This window comes from Tinamus guttatus, unplaced genomic scaffold (assembly GCF_059628265.1).
Source record: "Tinamus guttatus ecotype Peru unplaced genomic scaffold, ASM5962826v1 Tinamus_guttatus_pri_ptg000164l, whole genome shotgun sequence".
NCBI classification, from domain to species: domain Eukaryota; kingdom Metazoa; phylum Chordata; class Aves; order Tinamiformes; family Tinamidae; genus Tinamus; species Tinamus guttatus.
Genome location: NW_028288698.1, coordinates 496,570 through 521,693, shown reverse-complemented (window position 1 = coordinate 521,693; position 25,124 = coordinate 496,570). Strand labels below are relative to the sequence as shown.

The 25,124-nt window shown below is 40.5% G+C and overlaps 2 protein-coding genes across 2 annotated transcripts in view; one reads left to right on the top strand and one right to left on the bottom strand.

The window, feature by feature from the left end:
- The window catches only part of LOC148595018 (uncharacterized), a 116,311-nt gene that overhangs the window by 38,391 nt on the left and 52,796 nt on the right, over positions 1-25,124 (bottom strand). The window lies entirely within an intron of this gene.
- The window catches only part of ADGRG6 (adhesion G protein-coupled receptor G6), a 314,344-nt gene that overhangs the window by 259,589 nt on the left and 29,631 nt on the right, over positions 1-25,124 (top strand). The gene's annotated exons all lie outside the window — the stretch shown is intronic.

Sequence of the window (25,124 nt, the reverse complement as noted above, 5' to 3'; positions counted from 1 at the left end):
TTTAGGCCAATCTCAGAGATCAGGAATAAATCTCAGACGCCTCGGGGCTGCTCTGCATCCTGCTCAGCTGCACAGGCCGCCGGGCCCAATGCGCACAGCGAGGAGAGCAGGGGGCCGCAACGAGGGGAACCTGCGCGCCGGCTCTACCTGCTCTCAGCTCCTTCAGGCCACCAGCAAGACCTGGAGCGGGGTCAAGGAGATGATTCATTTTCTCTTTGCGATCACTATCTGCACCTGCCCCGAAGGTGCAGGGAGCTGTATGGTATAAATGTTTGCAGAAATTTAAACTATTACAGCAAAATACACATTATGCAAACATCTCTCTTTCAAGATGACACAACACGGAGCACCAAGCACAAACAAAACCCAAGCAAACAAAGCATAGAAGCATTGAGGGAAAAAAAAATCATTTAGCAAAGAGCTCCTCTGCTCTTCTTACAGCCATTAGGGCAGCTCTAATGCTGAAATGGCTGGACGGCCCTGGAAATTGGATAAACTGAGACATAGAAGAGACAATTGAAAGCAAGGAGACAGACTGAAAAAATAAGTGAGACAACAGATGGAAAGCAGAAATGCAATGTCTAAACTGCAGCTGTGATTCTGCTTGTAGCAACCATGTTTAAGCATCGTTCAGCTTGCTTTCCTATTTCTGAAAGGACAGAAGTTTTCTTTTAAAGGAAACATATTAGCAAAACTGCAATGGGCTCTCCCGAGACAGCCTATGGGACAGGCAGATTACTGCTTTCCATACGTAGGAGTAAAATGAGGCTTCTCAGTAAGGCCAAGACAGGGCACCCTCTAGCTCCTTGCTATCCCACTGTCTTAGGGGCTTCACTAGAACTGCTGGGGCACGGGGTTCACACCATTAAAAGGTGCCTCCAAAGTTACAGCACATGTGTTTTAGTTGCTACCAGACCAAGGTCAGTCAAACAAACTGTAAGAGCTCTCCCTTGGCAACACATCTTTCTTAGCTTTTCTCCCTTACCAGTATGATTATTACAAATAGACAGAGAAAGTGTAATTAGTATTCTAGCAACATTTTATAAACATATTTGGCAGCTTTTCTCGCATGGTTTTTGTATGGTTTTGAGAGCATGCTAGTCAGGAAAGAAGGATTTCCACATTGGCCAAAGAAACAGCTGTGGCAAGACTACCTATTTTTAACACAGTTTGTTCCTAGCACTATTTCAGACACAGCATTTTCTCTCCCATCTGTTGACACAGTTGTTTTGTTTCTTTAAAGACACAGTTGTCTGTCTCTTAAGAAAAAAAAAGAAAAAGAAAGAAAAAAAGAAAAGAACCTTCAATAGCTGCAAAGAAATATGTGAGACTAAAACCCAGTCAAACAGTGAGCTGGTCAAAAAGCAATGCTGGCAAAGTGAAAAAATATAGAGCAATTCTTCTCTCAAAAACTACATCACATTTTGAACACTGTGGTGTTATAAGTGAGACTGCGGGTTTTTAATATTCAAATACGATATTCTAAACAAACAACTAAGATGATTTATTAACATAAGGAATCTAACTATGACCCTGCCATCAGAGTGACAGGCCAATCTGCTCAGGAGCAATGACAAAATCACAGATCAGGATGCAAACATTTTCTTTAGAAAAATTAAGAAAAATTAAGGAAAATTTAAGGCTAGTAGCAGAAAAAAAAATCCAACAAAAATTAAACTGGAAGATACAGTAAGAAAAAAGATTATGCAATCCTGACACTGAGGTTGTTGGTTGTTCTCTCTAATTTTTGAAGATAGATTTTTTTTCCCTGCATGGTTCAGTGGAGATCACAGTTATGATCTCCCAAGCAATCTGAAAACCTCATCTTGTCTCAGAAGCATTTCAGGACACTCGAGGGCTGATAGGAAGTAAGTCCTATCTAGAACAGGATGGTTTTGCTGGTGCAGTTCCCTTAGCAAACTGTACTCACAGCGTGTCTCCAGCACAAATATCATTCACACCAGCAAATTCACATTATTTTCTGGCACAGTGTTTTCCTGGGGTCCTTCTTCCCTCATCCAGTAAGTGATAAAATTACATCAGTAAACACAGAGACTTGTCACGATAAGTGTACACATAGCTTCTGTGTCAGTCAGGGATCAAGTCAGTGGTCAAACCTCTTTACACCATTAGCCAAGATAGCTATGACAGCAAACATCCATACTACAGTCATTTTTGTCCTTTGACCAGAGCAAATTGCCCTATTTAAATACTCCAATATGGCCCTCTGCCACTAACTAGAATCTTGCATTCTTACTTGCTTTTGCAAAAATGTGGAGATCTCACCATGTCTGCCCTATATAGGAAAGGCTACAGCATTTCCACAATTAAAAAAAAAAAAACAAATAAACAACAAAAAACCCAACCCTAGCACTAAGTCTAAGACTGACTCAAGCTGCTTCACTACCGCCCTTCTGGAAGAGGAAAACTTGGATAGGCCCTGCTGGCTCCTTCTCCCTGCCTCAGCAAAGCCCACGCTCAGCGCCCGTTTCCTGAAGCCAAGAGAAAGTGGAAACATTCAGCAGAGTTGGAGTTGGTGCCTTCTGCAGGCACGGCCTTCTCTTCAAACAGAAAAGAGCAGGCCAGTCAGAGTCCCCCTCTTCCCATCTGTGCTATGTACGAGTACATAGAAATAATTATACCAAATCAATTGCCTGGGATTAGGCAGACAGTTTTAGGAAACAAAACCAAAATCACCAAGTCAATGAAAGTGTCAGCTAATTTAAGATGCATTTTAAAGGGATTATCATGTAGATCTGCTCACAAGAACAGATATTTTCTGGGCGTGCTAATGGTACGTCCTCCCGTCCACAAACACTCAAGTAATGTAAGAATTTAACTTTGCTTATGATTTTCAAAAAAGACAGTGACTTTAATGTGTCCTTGAGGAAATTAGGATCAGTGAGGGATCTGGCAGTAGATTCACCTGGCATTAGATTGCAGCCTGGTAGAAAGTCTTACCTGCCTTTGGTTTGGCAATGTCTAGAGCTACAATCCTTGGCCACCCAGTATCATCTAATTTTTTTACAAGGCATGCAGTACATATTTCTGGAAGGTTGGACCTAATCCAGGCTACTATGGTTTCCATGGACAGGAAGCTTGAAAGTTTGGGATTAAAACAGCAGGAGCCTGAAAAGAAAATTGCAGACCTGGAAATAACAACTGATGGGCCTGACGCAATCATCACCGTGAACACTGCAGGTCTGAAAAATGTAATCAACAGCCTGGAGAATAATCTCAGATAAAAGGTTAGGTTTCAGAGGATAGTGGAAAGCTCCTGCAAGTACAGTTATGAGGCAGGTTCTTGTATGCTTTTGCACATGAATTTCAACCATTTCTGTAGTGCACAAAACATAGGAAAACATAGGAAAACGTACGAAAACATTCAGTTCAAAAGCCTGTAGCAGTGCTATCTATCTGATCTACCCCAACATGTGTCATTTAAAGGAAAACTGTTATCAGCTAAGACCTATCATGCAAGTCCCCTCTTCCTCTAGCTGTGGAGGCCAAAGGCGCTCCTGTCCCCAGCTGCTCCTCGCTCGCTGCAGGTTCACATTTCCTCGCTCTCTGTGAGGGCTCCAATGACCTTCAACAGGCACTGAGGCTGACCCGGCTTTGCATATAGCTTTGTATAGAGTAGGAAATAGAGCACTTGCACAACTCCTTCCACTAGCAAAATAGTGACATATAGGCCTTTGCCTGAATTTTCAGAACTTGTGAATTCTGTTGTGGCCAAAGTACCACCTCATATCTTTCTGTAATAGCCAAGACAACAGGAGGAGAATAAAATAGAATAACATAAACAATTGTGTACTAAAAAGATCCCTCTCTGAGCACATTTATTTACTATCTTGAAAACATCACTGAAAAGAAGTATGTTTTAAAGAAGAAAATTAATATCCTCTAAAACATAAATGGCAACACAAGCGAGTAGAGCCTCCTCTCAATTCATGAGTGTTTGTGTGCAAAAGTCAAGTGCCAGCTTGCACTGATATGCTATCACTAAATGCCAGAAAGAAGCCTTATAGCTACTTTAAAGAGCCTGCCAAGGAGCTAAACCTGAATTCTGAGGCTCTTTCATATTATAGTAGAGCCCTGTTTTCAAGCCCTGGTTGCCCCAGGCACTAGGCGGATAGGCTGGTTTTAAGCCATTTAATGCTGCTTTAGTGCTGCTTCAGGTAAAAGACCAAAGATAGAAAGGTGGTAGTTTGATCAAGATTTGGGCCCTTAAAAGCTTTAGATTTCATTCTTCATTAGGGCTTCTGCTTAAAAAGCTAATAAAAAACAGGAAGGTGGTAATAGGCCACACTGACAGTAGAAAGTCCAACTGAGGAAAAACTGCCCTAGGAGAGAAGCCAAGAAAGAGCATGTGACCTAAAAACACTTTTAGATAACACAGTCAACATGCTAGATAGCAAAAATGTTTCTGCCAGGAAAACATAATGTCACTGTTAAGAAACATAGGGAATCAAGTTAAAGGCTTCCCAACAGGAAAAAAAAAAAGGCACAACAAACAACACTGGTCATTCAGGAACTCAGATACAATTAAAGAATGAAAAAGGACATAACTTAGCAAAAAGAAGGGAAAATAAAATACCCTACAGAATTCTGTATCTCCAAAGAGGTATTCAAATCCCCACTTCAGTGTTTGTAGAGATGAATACCACGGATTCTAATTCAAGAAGTTAGAAGAGATGTATTAACATTCAGTCAATTATATGCCAACTGTTTTATACTGTTTCAGAACCTTTGCGACCTCTAGAAACTACTTAAATGATAAAAGAACAAGTATTTCAAGAAAACAAATGATTATTTTATCACAACAAGAACAAGCATTCAACTAAATTAAAAAAAAATAAATAAAAGAGTTGGGAACATGGTCAGTGAGGTGGATTATAAACATGGCTGAACTGCCAAGCTCAGAGGGTTGTGACCAGTGGCACAAATTCCATCTCAAGGCCAGTCACTAGTAGTTTCCTCCACAGGTCCATGCTGGGGCCAACACATCTTTGCCAATGAACATTAATAGAGATTAACATCTTCATTGATGAAGACTGATATCTTTGTTAAAGATCTAGATAGGAACAAATGCACATTCAACAAAACTGGGAGGAGTGGCTGCTAGACAGTTGGCTCAGTTGGCTAGATGGTTGCGTTGCCATTCAGAGAGACTTTGACAGGCAAAGAAATGGGCAGAGAGGAACTTAAGTTAAAAAAGGGGAAGTGCAAAGTCTGTCACCTGGGAAATAACAGTCGCATACACTAGAGGGTTGTAGGCCTATAGTGTAGTTGAGGTGGGGCCCACCTGCTGGAGAGCAGTTTGTCAGGGAAGGCCTGGGAGATACTGACGGACAACAAGTTGACCATGAGATAGCTACAAGCCCTTGTGAAAAAGAAGGTCAGTGGTATCCTGGTCTGCACTGAGCAGAGCGCTGCCAGCAGGTTGAGGGAGCTGATCCTTCCCCTCTGCTCAGCCCTGGTGAGACATCTGAAGTCCTAGGCAAGAAAGTCATGGACCTAATGCAGCAAGTCCAGTGAAGAGCCACAAGGATGATTAAGGGACTGACGCATCTCCCAGGAAAAAGTTACAGGATTTGAGTTCCAAGTGAAAATATTTTCCAGGTATGGGTGGCTTGCAATACTTTAGACTTCTTTTATAAAAGTGAATCTTCCTTCATCCTTCAATTGCAATTATTTTAAAACGGAGGTTGTTTTTGTACAATAACCTGTCATGAAAGAAATCATAACCTGGAATAAACATGTCTTCTGTGCCTTGAGACACTGAAAACTTCCACTGACTCCAGTAACAGCTGAATAAGTCTATCACACTGTTACACAGTAGTGTACACATACATGCATACACACACAGAGCATACGCATGCATTGCCTTAATGGTCTGTAGGTTCTCTAAACACTTCCTTGAGAACTACTTATATGACCTATCTATGCTTGTAGAGAGAGAGCTGTAGTTTGCATAATCACAGGGACACAGAGTATTTCTCACTTCCTCTAAGACATAAACCACTAAAATTTTACGGATTTTCCAAGAAAATAAAATGCTTTAAGAATAGCCACCATTATTTCCATTTTAATGCAGCTTAGAAGAGATTATTCATAATTATTAATAATTATTTGCCATTTTCTATCTGCTATAACACAGAAAGTTAAATTGATAGTATTTATAACTTACATGCTCTTCTACTTAGTGCAGGTGGCTTTTTAGTCAATAGGACTGTAATAACTCATACTGTCTGGAAGAATGAGTCAATCCGACAAAAGTCAGATTGGTTGTGGAGTCTCCTTCTCTGGAGAACTTCAAAACCCGCTTGGATGCAGTCCTGTGCCACATGCTCTAGGTGACCCTGCATGTGCAGGGGGGTTGGACTAGATGACCTCTAGAGGTCCCTTCCAACCTTAAGCATTCTATGATTCTATGATTCTAAGAAGTCATATTTGAAGAGAACAGAATTTAGAGAAACATTTGGGTTGGAAGCAAGCCCTAAATGGGTCATCCTAAATCATCTATAATAGATGTGTATCTAATCTAGCCATGACTAACTCACACCCTCCCATAGCAGTTTGCTCCACTGACCTAAATGTTGTGTAGTAGTAACCCCTTTCCAATATCGAATAGGCTAGCAAAATATTGCTCACTGCAACTTAATTGCAGTATTTCCCCCACACACTTTTCTGTCATGTGGGAAAATACCTTGCCCTGTTCCATCCAACTCTTTTGCATGTATATGCACAGGTAGAGCTCTAAGTTACTCTTGCTCCAGACTACGTCTACCTGGAACTCTTACCTCAAATATTCTTTCATCCTGTAGTTGGGTTTTTTCATCTTGCCAAAGAGCCATGTGAATTGAGGCTATCCTTTGGCTCTTGTTTTAGTGAGGTGAGGAGGATTGGAAATGTTTACAACAGCTCTCAGTGGAATTTATCTAAGGGTCTTGAAATTACAAATATGCCATTACACATCTCTCTGCTTTACTGTGGCATCTGTTCTTTCAGATTTTATACTGTTCTCCCAAGATACTCCTTTAGAAAATTACGCATACAAAATCAATACACATACTAATGAGACACCTGCAATTTAATATTACTCTTCTTCAGGATGTACTCTTGTAATTCCAGGGAACTTCACCCCTGCTTGAACAAGGAGTTTTCCCTCCTTAGATAAATGTATGTCTGCAATGCAGTCATCACCTAGATTATGTTTTACTAGCAGTGAAGCCACCAAGATTCTGAAGGTTGTAGAGTCCACACTAAGTTCCAGGTTGCCTCAGCTACATTACTAGCAGGAATGAAGTTACCTAATTGAAAAGCTACTTCTGAGAGGGCTAATTGGGCTGCAATCACGGCAGGAGTGCTGACATACACATACCTTGATTTTTAAATAACGTCCTTTGCCTCATACATGTTAATGACTAGGATACCCCTGTGAGGCTGACAAATGTTATGCTCCCAGAGCAAATGAGGGAGAGAGGCGCAGAGAAAATCAGTAGCCTGTTTGACCTTCCCAAGAGAGTCTCTGACTGTCCTGTCTGGAATCACACACTATGTGTGTGCAGGGCTTATGCTACAAAATACTCATCAATTAAACTCTGCCAAGGTGCAACACAGACCTCTCCCAGGCTCCCTTGCTCCGAGTGCTTTCTGAGCAACACATAAATACAGATTACAGTGTTCAAAATCCATATCCATGACAGAGTGCCTGCTGCAGTTTGAACACATGAAGATTAGCATTTTTTTTTCATGGGAATGGGTTAAAAATACTGTATTTTTTCAGTGCAATTAAGTAGAATTTGAGACTGGAAATCAAATATTTACCTGTAACATAAAAGAGATCCATTTTAACAATGAACGTATATATACCTAAAGAAACAGATAGAGAAGGTGCTAGAAGAGATCTAGGTGCTAGAGAAGAGATCTTTTGCTGTTGTGACAAAGAAATCCACAGAGGTATCCACTTGGCTCACTCCACAGTCGCTTCAAATATCTGTAACATAATATTCATCCAATGCATTTTCAGAATCAGCAAGAGGAAGATTTGGGGTTTTTTTTCTCTTTTCTTTTTTTTTCTCTTTTTTTTTTTTGTTGGGGCTGCCCCTGTCTGTTGCCCATGTAAAAAGCTGACAATATGCTTAACAGCAGCACGGCATGAGCAATTTCTGTATTGAAGAGACAGCTGTAAAGACTGACACAAACAGACAAGCGTTAAGTCTCCAATATGCAACTCAGAAGACCAGTCTAATGACCATAAAATGCATTATATAACCCATTTTGTATTATGTCATCTGAGACAGTGGTTAGGCCGAAATCATTTGTATATATGTATATGTATATTTATATACACTTTTTTATTATTATTTCCAGACTAGTTACATTCCTTATATAATGCTGCTATAGTGTTAACCTGAAGCAGTGATGGTAACAATTTTGGTAGCTATAGGATTATTATGAGTGCTGAAACCAAGAGTTGTCAATAAGATGATTTGCTCCATTTAAGGGAAAATGCTATCTTTGCTATAAAGGGAATCTCAATTACATCTACTAAAACAGTAGCAAAACTACTGATTTTATTTGATTAAGAGTCCAAATCAGAGGTCTCCCTCCAGCAAGTTATTTAGGCTGAAGTCTAATCAAATGAGTAAAATATTGAGACAGTTTGTTTCAAAATAAACTGATGCTTACACCATTGCTAGACACTGCAACCCTGAACAAGCAATTAATATTGTACTGCAAGCACTCACATGAGTGAGCACTGTGCAGTACTCACAGCCTAATATATTCAACATGCATGCAGTAAATTTTCTTGCAATTTCATGCTATTTTTCTTATTCTTTTTTTTTTAATTTTTGACAGTTTAGTACAGACTATTAAAGACTGTGAGAAGAAACATCTTTCAGCAGGGATTTGCACCCCAATCACACAACTTCCTTTTTTTTTTTTTCAGAAAAAGAGCGATTCAATTGGTTCTGCAATTTCCATAGAACTTGGGCCCAGCTTATAGATGTTGTGTTAGGTTGTAATTCTGCGTTGTTATTTTTTTAATTAACTAGCTAAAGAAAAAATTCTAAATTCAAGGCTTCTGCTCCATTCTCTTCATCAGATGTTGCAACACACAAAAAAAATACAGTAAGATGCGTTGTTTCACAGGCTCATTCATTTAATACACTTCTACCTCTTATATTACAGCATATACCTCAGTATCCTGCAAAGGATTTGCACCTCATTTTTGGTGTAAGTAAGTCAGTCAGTCAGAAGCTTGTAAGGATCCGCTCCTGGTACCCGCTGTTTTAGCTGCACGACACTCCTTTCACTGAAGGTGTGAGTAAGGATGCAAAGGGCGAGCAAGCATCCACCCGTCACCTCCAACCTTCCAGGTGTTCTCCCTTCCCAGCGCCTCCCAGAATCTCATTTTTGGCTCCTCCTGCCTCTGCTCAGCCCTGCTTTGCTGCCTGCAAGCACTTCTTCCCAGGGCAGCAATGTGAGCTGGACACGCGCTCCACCCCAGTCCTGGCACGCTGAGAAACCATGGCCAAGGCTCTCTGCTCCTATACAATCCACCCCAAATCATAAATCTAAATCTTCCGATTCTACTCACATATTTATAGGGCCCTGCACAGGGACATATTATTCTTTTAAAAATATTACAGGAAAATGCTGCAAGTGATCGTCATAAAAAAAATCCATCATAATTTCATTAAAAATTAACAAAAAGAAAGCATTAGTGTTGTATTACTAACTAAGGGTGGTGTCTCATATTATTAAATTGAGAAGGGCAGCAATGGAAAGCCTTTTTAGATTGGTGTTTCCATTCTTTCCTCTTCTGCTTGGTTCAAAAGCCCTGCATAATTAATACTGCAGTACTTAATAAATGCTTATGAACCTGCTACCTCTCTGCTCTTTCCGTTTAATTAGGTGATTGACTTCAGGCATACTATAAATTATAATGACAATTTAATTACTTTTTTAATGTGCACACTTAAAAGATTTATAAACAGCAGTAGAATAGTACAGTACACTGAAAACTAGGAAACTGTGAAACGAAGCACAGCACCAAGTAATGCAACCTGAGGTACCTTTCTAGTACTCAAGCACCTACAGCAATTGAGACATATGCAATTTACAATGTCTAGTACAATCACAAAGAATTCCATATTTCTCATCTGAATACGACTAAACACTCCTTTTATTTTTTTCTTCTAGCCCTCAAGAAATCATTAGGTTTCATGGCAATAACCTAGAAATGTTTCCAAGGAAAAGTCAGGCAAACGGACACCAATATATATTTCAAACATTTTGTTTACAAAAATGAAATGTGCTTTCCCTTCTTCTCATTAAATCATAAGACTTCTTCATCATAATACAGCCAATGTTAGAATTTGCAAGGGGGGATATCTGCAATATTCCATTTGGCAAAGACAAATTGTCAAAGACCACAGATTTCATAATCTCACGCACAGACTGTTCTTGATTGTGAGACAGAAACATGTGTGAAAATATCTTATATCTCACATATCGCAACAATCACGTCTAGCTTTTCTGATATTGTTGTTATGTTATCTAGGACTCAAATCCCATCACTTTCATGAATTAGCACTAAATCCACAAAGCTATTAGGATTAAATGCACATAAATATATAGCAAATCAAATAAGAATTAGACCCATTTCTTCAAATCAGTGTTTAGAAAAGTAGCAATGATAAAATAAAAATGAACTTTTTGCATTTTAAATAATTTAAAATATAAAGAGTTAAACTATCCAAAAGTACTTATGTTTGCAATGCCAAGTTGGTCATCGAAAAGAAGGAAAATCATCAATATTTCCTGCAAATTACCTGTCACCAACATAAAAAAAAAGGATGACAGCATTTGTTTTAAATCACAGTGTATATTATATTGGTGAAACTTTCTCATGTAGAAAAGTCATTAAAATTTGGGCTAGAGGAGACACTTTCCCATCTGGGAGCTGAATCTGGTTTGGTGTGACTATTCCTGTCTGTTAATTTAGCAGTACAAAGTATAACTGTACATTCTTGGCATAGTTACTGGAGTTGCTGGAATCTCTATAAGCAGAACTGCTTTAAGAAGAATTAAAGGAAAAAAAGCAAAGACTGGGCAACTCACAATGTGATGGAAAAATAAAATGATGGGTAAATCAGTGTTTTAAGGACCTTTGATAAACAGTGTAAAATAGTCAAAAGGGGACTAAAATTAAACACACACCCAATGCACAGGGTTATGATAATTTTCTGGTTTTGTTTTCTAATACAGGAAAAAAAAAAACACCCAAGTGTCTCATTCTCCCCCAGAGAAGCTGAGCAGAAGGAAGCACCCCCGGCGCTTCCTAGCGGGTCTGTCTGCCTCGGCTGGCACAGCTCAGGGCCAGGAAAGGTGTCTGCAGAAGAGAAGCTGCCCCCTCAACGACGCAGTGAAGCACAAGAAGCCGCTTTGTCTGCAGTTTCCGTTTCCAGAGCGTTGCACAAGGCTGAACAATAGGTCTGCTCTTGAGCTACCGCTTCATCCAACCTCCCGTACTGCTGGTGACTGATGATGGGTCAAGAGGGCACTAGACTTTGGGTGCACAGCCCTTAAATACTTTATCAAAGATGGCAAAGGGCCATGCACTACAATAACACAGCGAATACTTCCTTTTACTGTAGCGCAGACAAATTCCTTCCTCCCTGCTGGCTAAATTTGAAGCCTGTAGTTCACGACTCTGAGCATGTGCAAGCCCTATATTCATAAAATATTTGCTGTGTTTCGATCCCTGAGACTGGTTGACTGTAAACATTCTCACAGAAATGAAAACTCATCGTTATCTGTGCTGAAATCATAGCACTCGTAAACAAACAATTCTAGGGATTAATCACTTTTAAGGACAGTAAAAGAATACCAATTACACTTCTTTTCTAAATTTGAAACTAAATTATAAGAATTGTCATTTTTTTAATATGTAAAACTGATGAAAACTTTTTACACTGAAGGATTTCTTGAAAAAAACACTGATTTGACAGAACATAAAAGTTCCACAATATGATAAATTCTATCCACAATTTAAATGAAATCTTAAAATAACAGACTTCATCTGAAAAAGCAAGCTATTTGAATACTAACATTTTGATAATTGTGATGTACTACCCAATGACTTTTAATATAATGAGACAAGAGATGTTTAGAAATAGTTTGACACCATTGAAATATCTTTATGTAAATGAAGCAACATTTAAAATGTTCTGAAACAACATGTCTTACTGTATGAGAATTTTCAAGGATTATTTCCAATTTAGAACAAAACCAAAGTATTTCAGAGTCTTCTGCAGTTTCTTACCATGAGCACTTGTTTTCTTTTCCTCTCCAGCTGTTTCTCTGTCTGTTTATCCACCTAAATATGTTTAAAAACTGATGTAAAAGCTCTGAGTTTAACAATAAAACTTAATGCTCTAACCAGACAGAAGACTGCGGCCCCATATTTTGTTTCTAAAGGCACAGGAAACCAGAAAGAATCTCCAAAGAAACTTCCAAGTTAGCTGTGGCAATTTCAGCTCTCCTTACCGGCTGGTGAGAGTTTCAGAAAACCACATCGCTGCTGAAAAAAACTTGAAATAATGATAACCACACCTCTAACCGTGGAGTCATTGCTTAGTAGCATCTAATATCAGAGCTTAACTTTCCAGTTGTGGAGACTTTACCAGTCTGGAAACACAGAGCGAAGCATTAAAAGCTATAAATGAAAGAGACTGGTCAATTTGTGGGAGGCAAGTTAAATACTGGGTTTATTTCCTTTTGCAGAAGTGCTTCTAGAGACAAGTGGATCACGGATCTCTCAGTAAACACACCAATCCGGAGCTCACGTTCTCTTCCGTGTAGGCCCTGCGTGAACAGCTGTGGCACCAGAGAGCCCTTGGGCACTGCAGGATGGAGCATCGCCAGCATCGCCACGTGGCCCATCAGCCCTCACCTCCAGCTGCCCAAGGATGTGTCGTGAAATGTCACGTTTAGGCTGTGTCTGAAGCAGAAAGTGATGAGATTTGCAATGGTCTTCGACTCCTGAGCCAAATGCTCTCGACAGCTCAGGACCGGCCGTGCCAAGATAATATTGCCTTCTACTACAAGCTTTCTCCCTCTGTGCAATAGTCTCTTCAAATGAAGGCACTGACTTGGGTTTTCTGCTAATGCAGTAAACATAGTAAAGCAAACAGCTATGCTGTTACACTGTTGTATTGTAGCACTATGGAAAACATGCACCCTTCACGCACCACTCATCTGGGTGCTCTAAGATGGGATAAATGGGTGGGTTACACAGCACGTTACACTAGAGCAATGGTTCCAAAAAATTTCAAACAATGATGTATTAAAAAATCCAAAATAGATTGGCTAAAGCAGAACTTGAATGTTTTAAAAGCGAGCAAACTAAATCGTGTGAGCTAAACATATTTGGAAGATGGAGATCTCAGAGTGAAGGTATCTCCCATTTGTCATAGCTGTATCTAACAGATTACAAGCAGGCTTGTCAATCCATATTTCCAATTCAACAAAGTGCCAGTTCCAGAAAAAAAATTATAATGTTACTAACTGATACTATTAATATGTCTAATGTCCTAATATGTCTACTAAAGAGTTTCTCAGGTAGCAAAAGCTTTTGTGCAGGTTTTATTACCCAGAAATCAAACCTGCAAATAAGTAACTTCCCCAATGGGGACTTTCATTCCCTTTCAAGAGTATGAAGCTACTAACACTAGAAGTAAACAGCGTCATATTTTTAATTTTCCTTTTCCTTATGAACTGAGAAACACTTGAGGAGCCACAGAGAAAAACACTTTGAATGCCATGTTTCTGCCACAGCCACCTGCAGCGTGTGGCCCCGCACCCTGTTCCCTTGCATTCACACAGGTAAGCTGGAGCTGACAGCCAGGCGAGGGCAGAGATGGGGAGCCATACGGGACTGCAATCTAGTTCCGCTATGTATGTCTGAACAGACACAAAACAGATAAATGCTGGCATGCATAAACTCGGATTTTATCGATACCTGCTGGTGCCTACTGAGAAGGCAATTTATTCAAAACATCTTCTAAAGGCAAATGCTGATTTAAAGAAAAAGCAAAATCCTCGAGGGGACAAATTGCAACCCTGACATTTCTTGCCACAGTAAATCCAGGATGATGATGGGGAGAAGCAGAAGGCAGAAGTCCACTGAGTTTATCTCACAAAGCCAAAAGGAAAAGCAGTGTAAATAACAGCAGAGTCCAAGGGCCAGCGCTTCCAGCCCACTACCAGAAATAAGTCCCCAAAAGCGGGGCCTCAGAGCAGGCGTCAGCAGGAAACCTGAAGCGTTGAAACACCGCAGAGCCACCGCTGAGTTACTCTTGCACAGGGAAAGCACAGCCTCATACAAGGGGCTCAGTTTCTCATGCAGTAGCTTGCAATGACAAAGGCTATCAAAATTACAAAGATTGCAAGCTACAAGTTACAGAATTACAAGTTTTGCTACTTGCAGTTGATGTGCCTACAAACGTTCGGTTTCACTTCTCACTGTTATTCAAATTCGCCAACCCTCCTGGGCCTGCAAACATGAGCTACAAGCCTCACCCAGAAGAGGATTTATTAAAAGATTGCTGCTGTATCTGACCATGGCAAAATGCTAAAATAAAAAAGTAATGAAACACACTATACATTTCTGAACCCCATGTGATATTTGCCCTGGATGTATTTGACTTCCACTGTATATAGTGGAGGTATTTGACTTCCACCGAGTCCCTTATCACAGGTGATAATCTCCCAAAAATGAGATCTATCAAACCGCACAAGAGGATAGGGAGGGCTACAGAGAAAAAGTCTCTATGAGAGTCACCTATTCCATTAATCGGAAGCTGAAAATTAAAAGAACCACTCCAAATGATAACTGCACACAAGAAGTTATCATTTTCTTCAACGGGAGGGCAAAAGAACATATTTATAAGTATTGATCGGTTGGGTATGTATTGTAGAATATTTCTGAATTCTGTTTGCAGCTCTTAAACAGTCCTGTGTATGAGCTTGGGTGAATGGTTTGCATTTTCTATGGTTTTGCAGAGTAACAATAATAATACTCACCTCCCAGAATAGAGGCTTCATCAATGTTTCTAACTCACTCTGCGCTTCTTAAGTAGACAGTCCTGCAAAAGTGCAGAGTATCATTATTTAGATTTAATTTCCTTTATAAGTTTTTTGATCCTTTCTATTTCTTGGTGGTTACCACTTAAGCCCAGTTGCAGATCCAAAATCAGTGTGTCTGCCTGGAGGCTACTCTCCATCTCCTGCCCTTGCACACATATATATTCCAACATATTCCAACACACAAACCACACATCTATGAATAGGTCAGCAGAAAACAGGCGCCGAAAGCCAAGCGACACGCATCTAAATTTGAATCCAGAACAAACAAAAAAGTGGATATTTTTAAGGAGCTCGTCTGTTCCCAGCCATTGAGGCTCAGTGCAACATGTAGCAAACAGCTTTCGGAGGCACTGCGGTATCTTCTGACTCTCTGCCATCACCCGAGAAAACCCCAGGAAGTGGTTTGGAGCAGAAATGGGACCGGCCTCGTGTAGGTCCCGGCTGATGTCACAACACACACAGCACAAGCGGGCAACAGCGCAGACACTGGGAAAATGGGGATAACATCCTCTTATCGACGGCAGTTTGGGAAATCATTTCTAACCCAGCGACTGCAGAGCTTAGGGACAAGTCAAATGGTTAATTATTCACCGTGCACTTAGCAATTAATCTCTGTTTCAGACCAAATCCTCACACGCCCGTAATAACACAAAGACCTCCAGCGAGGGAAACAACAGCATGAGCCTTTGGATCTACTTCTGTAAAGCAATTCGTTTTTCCATAAACAGTTACTATTAAGCAAGGACAAAGCAACAAACCAGGCAGCCATCTGTGTAAACCAATTTAATAGGACGGTGATCTCATAAAATTTTTCAAACTAACGCTCTTCGTTTAACTTGTGCCACCCCTTCTGGGTCCAAGCGGCCCTTCGGGTAATGCGGTGCTTCCACTTTAGGGCAAGATGGGACTTTAAGGCCACGGTGATTTTAAACCTGTGAGAAGAATGTGTCAATGAAAATACCTCGGCATATATGGAAGCAGGACACTCTTCGCAGCAGCCCACACACCGCGGAGGGTGTTGCCGCAAAGGTCGCCGCTGCTGCCGCCGGCGGATCTTACACGAAGCACGAGGTCAAGTGAGAACAAAGATCCAGGCCACGGCCTGCAAGTAATTTCTACTGAAGTGCGTCCTCCCCACGAGCCAGAGAGCAGCCAGGACAGCCCGGCATGCAACTGCTCCATACGGGAAGGAAGGCCTGACATCCCTGAAGTCCGCAAGTCCACACGGAGCACAGCTGTCCTACACACCCCCAAAACAGCAACGCCAGCCCCGGGGCCTCCTGCCTCCTTAGGTCTGAGTCTAATGAAGCTTGAGGAAAAACATATGAAAAAAATACAAGAAAAGCACCTGCAAACAGGTGCAGACAATAAACACTCAAGGCGTGTCTTGCATCACATTACTGGCAAAACTGCCATTTATTCCAGTTATTGAAGTCACAGAGAATGCTACATAAAAATCAAGAGCAAGTATAGCCATAAAGATGTTAATAATACAAAGACATAAAACGACAAAAAAGGAGTATATAAACTAGCTTGCATGACGCATGGAATACCAACATTTCAGCAGAAAAGTAACTGCAAAGTTTGTATATTCTCTTTAAACTTCCAAGTATCAGAACAACACAACAGCATATTAACTATATTTAAGTGACAGGAGGAAGGGCTCGCTTCTTGGTTATATAAAGATGACATTTCTAATTCATGAAGTGCAAAGAGATGGTAAAAACTACCTCCCACAACACCCAGTCTTGTTGCATTGGTTCTTTTTCTCTCCAGTGTGCTTTTCCAAACACCCATTGCTTTACAGTTTCCTTTCCTAAATGTCTGATATTTGTGTGCCTAATAGCTGAGTATGTTTGCTTTAAAATAATAAGGTGAGGAGGAGAAGGTAAGCTGTCCTTTCGACTCACTGTAACTGTGCAAGCGTTTCTGTAGTAGCAACCCACCATACACATAAAGTGGCATTTCTCTAATTGGCATTTGCTGAACATAATGGCTGTCTTTGCAAACACAGGGTCTTTTTTATTGGCAATCTCTTTAATTATCTCACTGTTGTTAACATGGAATCTCCTTCTATCATCAGCAAAGAACCAACTGCTCTTCACCATAGCAGCAGCAATATTCTGTATTTCACATTATGTGTCAGTGAATATGCCTATGGATTAGCCTTAAAAGACCGAGTAGTATTAACAGCTTCCTTGGGGTTTTTTTTTACAGAAAGGGAACAAACCCTTTGACCTTTGAGTCAATGTTTCAGTGCCTTTTTGATATGCTTCAGAACGAAAGTTCAAGCTGTATCTCATTTCAGTTTGTCACATTTGGTTGTGTGCAAAACCAAGCGAAGAAATTTGAAAGAAACATGGACGGTGATGCTTTCCTTTGGCTTTAGTTTTGCTGTGTCGATTGATGTTGACACATGCACTGTAATTTTTTTTTTTCTTCTTAATTTTGTTTTTCTCTTTGTTTGGTCACTGCTTGAAAGGCCACAAAGGCATTGGGTTCCAGCTATTTCCAGCAGCTCTGCAGTTTGCTGCCATGCTATGTAAAAACTCAAAAAGAACTTAAAAAACCTTTAAATCTGTACTATTTTGACAAGTAGATAGAAACAAATGCAACTTAACAATGAAGTGCCCTCATTTTCAGACCAGACATGCAGATTTTGTGCCTAATCTAGTGACAGGTTGCAAGGAATGCACAATACTTCACATACATACCTCTGACTTTCCATTCCTACTACATAAGCATCTTTCTATCAGTTTTTATAGGGAGGGAAAATGGAAAAGGAAATTCCTGGAAGAGATTAGAATTGTCAAACAAGCTTTTGATATCTTTTAAACAGCTGAAGCATTATTTTTTTGGCGACACTGTCAAAAATTTATGAGAGCTTCCTGGTGGAAGAAATAGCACATTTAGTTCAACTACAAGCTGTACCTTTTAAGAAACTCGTATTAAAACAGACTTATTATTCATTTTGTTGTTAATATATGTTTTTGACTTGCAATTTCAATAATACTTTTTGTTAGACCTTGCATTCTCAAGAATGAACTACCACTTAAAGTTAACATTTTAACAAACTATCATTTATATTACAGTCAGACGAGAACAAACAAAATAAAGTAACAAATGACATTTTTATAGGACGTCAAGAAAAAGATTCATGTGTCTGCATATTTTAGTTACAGTATGGTAGGCATGATTATTATTTCCTGTACACTAAGTTTGTAGCTCTAAAAAACTGGAAAAAGGCTACTCTGGGAATAGTGCATGGATATCAATCAGGCCTCTGAAGAGTGGATAGATAAAAATACCATACAGTTTTAATGCAAAACTCCCATTAAGTACTATGGGAATTTTACAATGCAACAATAGCAAGATTTCACCGTGGTGGGGAAAGTTTTGGTAAAAAAAAAATAATAATAATAAAAAAATGCTTGGGTTCTTTAAAATACTTCCATGTTGCATTTCTGTAAGGGTATCACTTTGCAGTGATAAGCTCCAAAAATTTCAGGGAGTAGATAGAGGGTTCCCAACAGGAGAGGCAAGAAAATGACCTTTTTAAAAAGCTATCACACAGCAAAAAGAAAATAGCCAAAGTCAATTAGATTACCTTATACTCAAACAGGAAAGATCTATGTAGCATATTTCAGTGTTTTCTCAAGATCACTTTTGAGTTATCCAAACTCATCAGCTCTTCTGGTTTTACCCAAGAGATCAACCCTTTACCACAAAGCGTTTTGTTTTTTTGGTTTTTGTCCTGGTATTTAAACCAATGTTCCTTTTGCTCATTTCCAACTTATTCTGTCATAACTCTTTCGGACTGCTATTCATGGCTTTGACGTTTTGAGTACTGTGATATCTAATTTAATAGGAATCAAGGTAGAAAAGGCTAAATTGAACAGACCAACTGATTTAGGGGCATCCTTGTTCTCTCTATAGTTGGTGACACAATTCCAGTGCAATCCGAATTGAGTTCTTGGTCAGGACTCAAAGGTATGTGACACCAATGTACTCACTGAAGGAAAGGATATTTTCCATCAGTGCATGGCCCTGAGCTTTACGGAGGATAGAGATCTCCTCAGAAATCTGTCTCAGGGATTCAGGTTTTCTTTACCTAATATGAGGCTCTGATGGGACGATTTGCTAATGGTTCACACTCAATGGTATGGAGTAGCCCTGCACTGTCAGGTATCCTGACACTTCCAAAGCCCCCATGCAAGGCTCCTGGGCATGTCAAGGTGTAGCTCTTCTCTCTTGCCTCTTTTACATCTTGTTTCCAAGCCAATCTAATTTTCTCTTAAAGGGTCACGACCTCTTTCTAGATGATTTCTAACTGGACTGGAGGAAAATCTCTTCCCTCACTATCTCCGTGGGGTTCTTTTAACCTGAAATAACCCCGCCTCTTACCCACTCCTATCTTGGATTCACATACTGCTTGGATCTGAAAATAGGAGTCTTGTAGGAACTGCTTACGGCTGTTACCAGATGGACAGAGATTCTGTTCTGAATCACTGGCAGTACATAACTTGTTGAGCTATTTGAGGTCCTACATGAAAAAATGCTCACTTTGTGGCACTAAAGAGAAATACTGCCAAGACAAAAATCCCTGCAGGAATTACTGTGCCACAGGCATACAAGAAACAAAACTGGAGAAGATTGAGCCATAGCTTACAGGAGTTGCTGCCAGAAATGGGGTACCTTTTAGCCTAAGTCACAGTATACAGACTTAACTTGCATTAGCTTCACTCCTTTTTCTTCCCCGTGTTCATACTACTTGACAGATTAATTCTATTCCAGGGCAACATTTACATAACCACTAAATTACTGATAGTCTGGGCTCTATCTTACTGTCTCACGCTGTCACCTCTCACAAGAAGCAGCACTGAGCAGATGAGCAAAGGTTTCTGCATCACAGCCATCATGCACATGGCACACAGGTAAACCGCATCTGGAGTCTCACCCGGGCCCACTGGTTCACAGCAGAGAGCACACCAAATCACAAAAAGCAACAAAAGGATGGCAAATTCATTCATATTACCAATTGGACTCAAAAGATAAAAATACTGCAAAAATAAAATGGCAAATAACTCCTTTTCTCATTTTTCGACTTCTCTTTATGCTGTATTTTCCTAATACTATTTCACTGTATTGCCTTTCTTCCTTTTTGCTTATTACTCTGATTATTATGAATATCAAGTGTTGACGAGTAACTCTTTATATTTCCCTGTGGCAAAATAATGCCTAAGAGAGGTAACAACTAACCCATATTTCCTCCACGATATCTGAAAAAATCAAAGAACAAAAAGCAAAACAAGTCAAGCAAACTACCCAAGCTCCTCCTCAGAGAAGATGACCAAAGCTGGAGTTTCCTGTTATCAAGGAATTGGCTCAGTGATTTCAACAGTGCCTTAGGTAAACACAAAGATCATCCCAATTGATCAAGTATTTATGACCATAATAATAAGATTTTGAATTAAGACAATCAAAAGACACGATGTTCCTTGAAGCACTGAAATCACTGCTTTGCCATATATTTCAGAATACTTTTACAGTGCACGTCTGGCTCACAGCACCAACACATCTCTGCCGGAGTTAATGCTTTTGTCAATGACTGCACAGCACTGCCTGCTCCATACGGCCCCTCATCATGCAAAATAGGGGGGTCAGAAGAAGGAATGATGGCCAGGGTGAGCTTTGTATCATCTTTGCTGCTCTTCTCCTCCTGGGGTACCTGTTTACTCTCGGGAGTATTTAAGCACAGAAAATACTTTGTTGAAACAGTACAAAACTACAAAAATACTGATTTATTGGCAGTGCGGTATGACCATCAAAAACCCTCAGATGGTTTTTGACCATCCAGCCATTTAACTATTGGATGCAGCATGCAGACATAGTTTTAACAAACAGGAGAGATATGAAAGGTACTTAATCCTTAACTCTAGCTACTTTAGCACATTTGAAAATTTGCAGATTGAAGCCCCGATATTACTGTGCGAGATTCAATCTCCATCCTCCTCTCCAAAGCACGGTAATTACAACCCCGTGCCCACTGGGAACAAGTCACACACTGAAACACCAACGCACTTCAGCGAGGGAGGCAGAGGTTTGGCCTATGCCTATGGAGTTACTGCAAGGTGCAGCGGAGGATATTTTGACTTTGTCTGAACCTGCAGTATTGCTTCCTCTGGACAGCTCAGTATTTTATCCGCTGAGAAAAAATATCTGGCTAGCTGTTGTCCAGTGTGACTGACAAGACTTCTAAAGTGGCTACCAAACACATGGAGGCTCTGGGAAACGCAGCTTTTGCCTCTGTGGTTGCCATCCCTCAGCTAAAGCTGTGCGAGCGGAGCTTGCAGCCTGCACTTAAGGCACTGGCACAGGGACATAGGCAGACGCCTGGCGAGAGCTCACCCCAGGAACAGGACCTCAGTCACTGCTTGTTCTGCAGGGGACACCCTTGTCACGACACACAGAGAGTTACCTACATGCACTGCCACGTGTCCAGCCCTTAGCTTTTCCCCGTGCTGAGCATCACAGGCAAAGAAGCAATTTACTAATACTTTTTCCTAGGAAAGGCCTATAGAGCCTACCTGGAAAACCGGTGCTGCTGAGCTTTTGTGCAACCACTGCAAAGCAAGGCTACCCTAAAATATTATCACTGCCTTAATATACAATTCCCCTGAAAAGGGGAGAAAAGGACAATACTGGGCTCAACATTAGCCCAAAGATATTAATGTGTAGCTGACCATGATGATTCCTAGAAAGCTGTGGCAAATAGCACGTATAGCAACGTCAAGCAATTATCAAGCTTTACATTTTCTAAGCACAGTACCCCAGGAGAATTCAGCGAATTTCACTGCAAATGACTCAAGACTCATCAAGCTTTTTGTGCTTAACCTTTTACAGATTTTGAATTATATAACCAGTTTGTCACGAATCACAAAGTCCTACTGAAGTGACTGCAAAAAAATTACATAGAAACAAAGAAACAAAGAAGGAGTACACTCGTAAATCACAGTTCAGTGAAAACCTTTTCATTCCCTGCTTTCCCTTTCAACTGCTACTTCTCTTTACTGAATGTAATACTTAACCAATACTCAGCTAGTCAGAGAGGAGGTTAGGAAACCTGATTCAGATTCGGTGCTTATGTTGCACCAAGCATCTGTCTGCAAGGGATGGAAAGATACACATAGCCTGTATCCCACAAAGCAAGGGCATCCATACTACAAGAGCACATGCATCGCTATTGAAAGCAGCTTTACAAAAGCGCTGTGCCAAAAAATACAGACTTCAGTTAACTAACTCCTACAGGAAGTCTGGTTTCATTCATTAATTAAGACCTTTGGGCTAGTACATTTGGAGAAGGAGATACACTGAGAAGTGAAAATGAAGCTCAAATTTCTCCCCTGAAAGTTTGCAAGTCTCAAAATCCTGCACAAAACCTAACTTGTTTTCACCTGAGTGAAAAACAACAGCAAGCATTAACACCAGTGTGAGACTCTGAAACCACAGACTATGCAGAGAGGGAGAGGGCCACCTGCCAACAGGAATAAGTGGTGAAGAGGAATTTTGATACAGATGCTGCTATCCTCCCCCAGCCAAATAATGTTGTGTGATGAACAGCATGGGGGACTTTTCTTTAGACAGCAAGCTGCAAAGCTCTAATCAAACCTTCCCAGGTTCTTTATAGCAGCACTCACCCTGACATCCATGCCTTGCTATTTTATTCCCTGGTTGCCAGGAGAAGGACTCAAGAGACTTCCGAGCTTGAGTTCATAAAGAGCTGATCTTGTATTTTCTATCACAGCTGTATCAAAGGGAAGGAGCCCGGAAGAGACAGGAAAATGGAAGAAAAAAAAAAAAAAAAAGGAAGGAAAAGGTGCCTCATGGCTGGGCTGACTCAAGATGGTAAATTGATCACAGATAACACTCACGGAAATCTCATACTTGCAGTGCAACCTCATTTCACAAGTCAGATTTGGGCAGAAAGACAGAGTGGAAGGAGAAGAAGGGGATGATTTATTATCTATCTGCATTCCTTATTTGCAAAGTAGGCAGTACTTAACTTCAGGAAATGAACTATGACCACATGCTCAGTGGGTCACTGTGGCAGGTGCAACTTAACCTTAAGACCACATAGCCTACTGCACCTTCGGATTTAACCCAGATAGCATCTGGATTAAACATTCCAATAAATCCGCTCTCTGCTCATGCCTAGGCAAAAAGAAGGGTTAAAAAGCTAAGCGTGCCGCAAGCTGAAATTCCGCAGCACTTCCCTTGAAATAGCTGCAAAGTGCACGTATCCCTGGGATGAAACAAGCCTGACAGACTGCCATAAAGACCAGCTAATTAAACACATTTAAACGACACCACGCAGCGAGCCGTGCACTGCTCGAGAGCTCCGCGGAGTCGGTGCGCGCATCGCGCCCGGCAGCGCCGGCGGCCGCTCTCCCCGCGCCGGGAAGCGCACCTTCCCGCCGGGCTGCATCCGCCGCCTCCCGCGCGAGGAACCCCCCGCTCCTTCCTGCCAGCCTCAGCCCCCGGGGAGTAACGGCTCGGCACTACCTGCGTTTATCATCACAGCAATCCCGCATCTTCAGTCATTCGAAGAATTTACCAGCCTGGAAATTCCTGCTGTCCATTATTTGAGGTCACGGATAAAAGCGAAACAGCAGCCGTGACTCCCATCAATCATAAGTCACTCGCTGGTAGAATGTATGGTAGGAGACCTACTGATGTAAGCTAGTCACCAGAGAAAATACCCACTGATGACGCATATCCAGGCACAAAAATAGTTACAGGGCCCCCAAAGGGATTATTCAACAGCCTACATTTAGATATTCTTGCAAGAGACCCGCAGTCAATTTGCTGCTATTAGATGACTGGAGAATGCTGGAGTTTAAGTTTCCTCAGCAGACATAACCACAAATAGCTGGTTTAAATAAGCTACTGCAATTACAAGCTGTTTTGTAAATTTTAACACTGCATTATAGGGATTAAGCCTAAACAGAACCACTGGCTATAAAAATGCTGTATAGCCTTTGCTTTTACTGTTTACCAGTTCTTCCGGCATATTTACCAATTCATTCAGAATATAAGCCAGCAATGAAGGAAATAATTTTAAAACAATTCAGAAATATTCAAATAAGACATCTTGCACTACCCAAAAGCAAGATTTCTTTCACATAAAAATATCCATACATGAAGTGGAGCGCAGTTTTTTTCCTGATGCTTCAACACTTTCTGAGTCATATTTGTAAAATATTTCAGCTTAATTTTCACCTCTCTTCTTTGGTACTTGCCTCTCTTCTACTCAAAACCAGCTGCATAATTAATCTTGTTCACATAAATCAAAACCTTCTACAGGCAAATTATTTACTACTTGCAGAACTACGTACCTGCTTTGAGCAGGGCAGTAGAATGATGACCCCCACAGATCCCTTCTAACCTGCCCTATGCTTTAATTCTAAGTATCTGATTTTTTTTAGCATTAATACCTAGTCTAAAATGCTCTAAATTAACAAATAAACTGATACCACAGGTACCACAATAATGCTGTCCTCTTTGATAGTTTCAGGATCCTTCATACTCCCTCCCTTACTTACTAGAATATAACTGAGCTTACCAAAACTGTCGACAGCAAAACATTGACTACACATTTGTGGAAATATTAAGAACTTTACTTTTTTTTTTAAGTGACTTTAACACCCAAGCCACTTTTTTCAGAAATCATTTTGATGCTTAGGAGTCTAAAAGTTAATGACTTTCTACTGCACATTTAGAACCTAAGAACCTAAGTACCAGTCTGATGCCTACTTCATTGACATATTTTTGAAGAGCATTGCTTAGCCAAACAAACATCGAAGTTCTCATACCTTTTACCCTGTAAAGCAGGAGAAAGAAATGTCCCAGACTACTGACTCCTGCCTCACTTTCTTTATCTATGATAAGATTACTAAAAATAA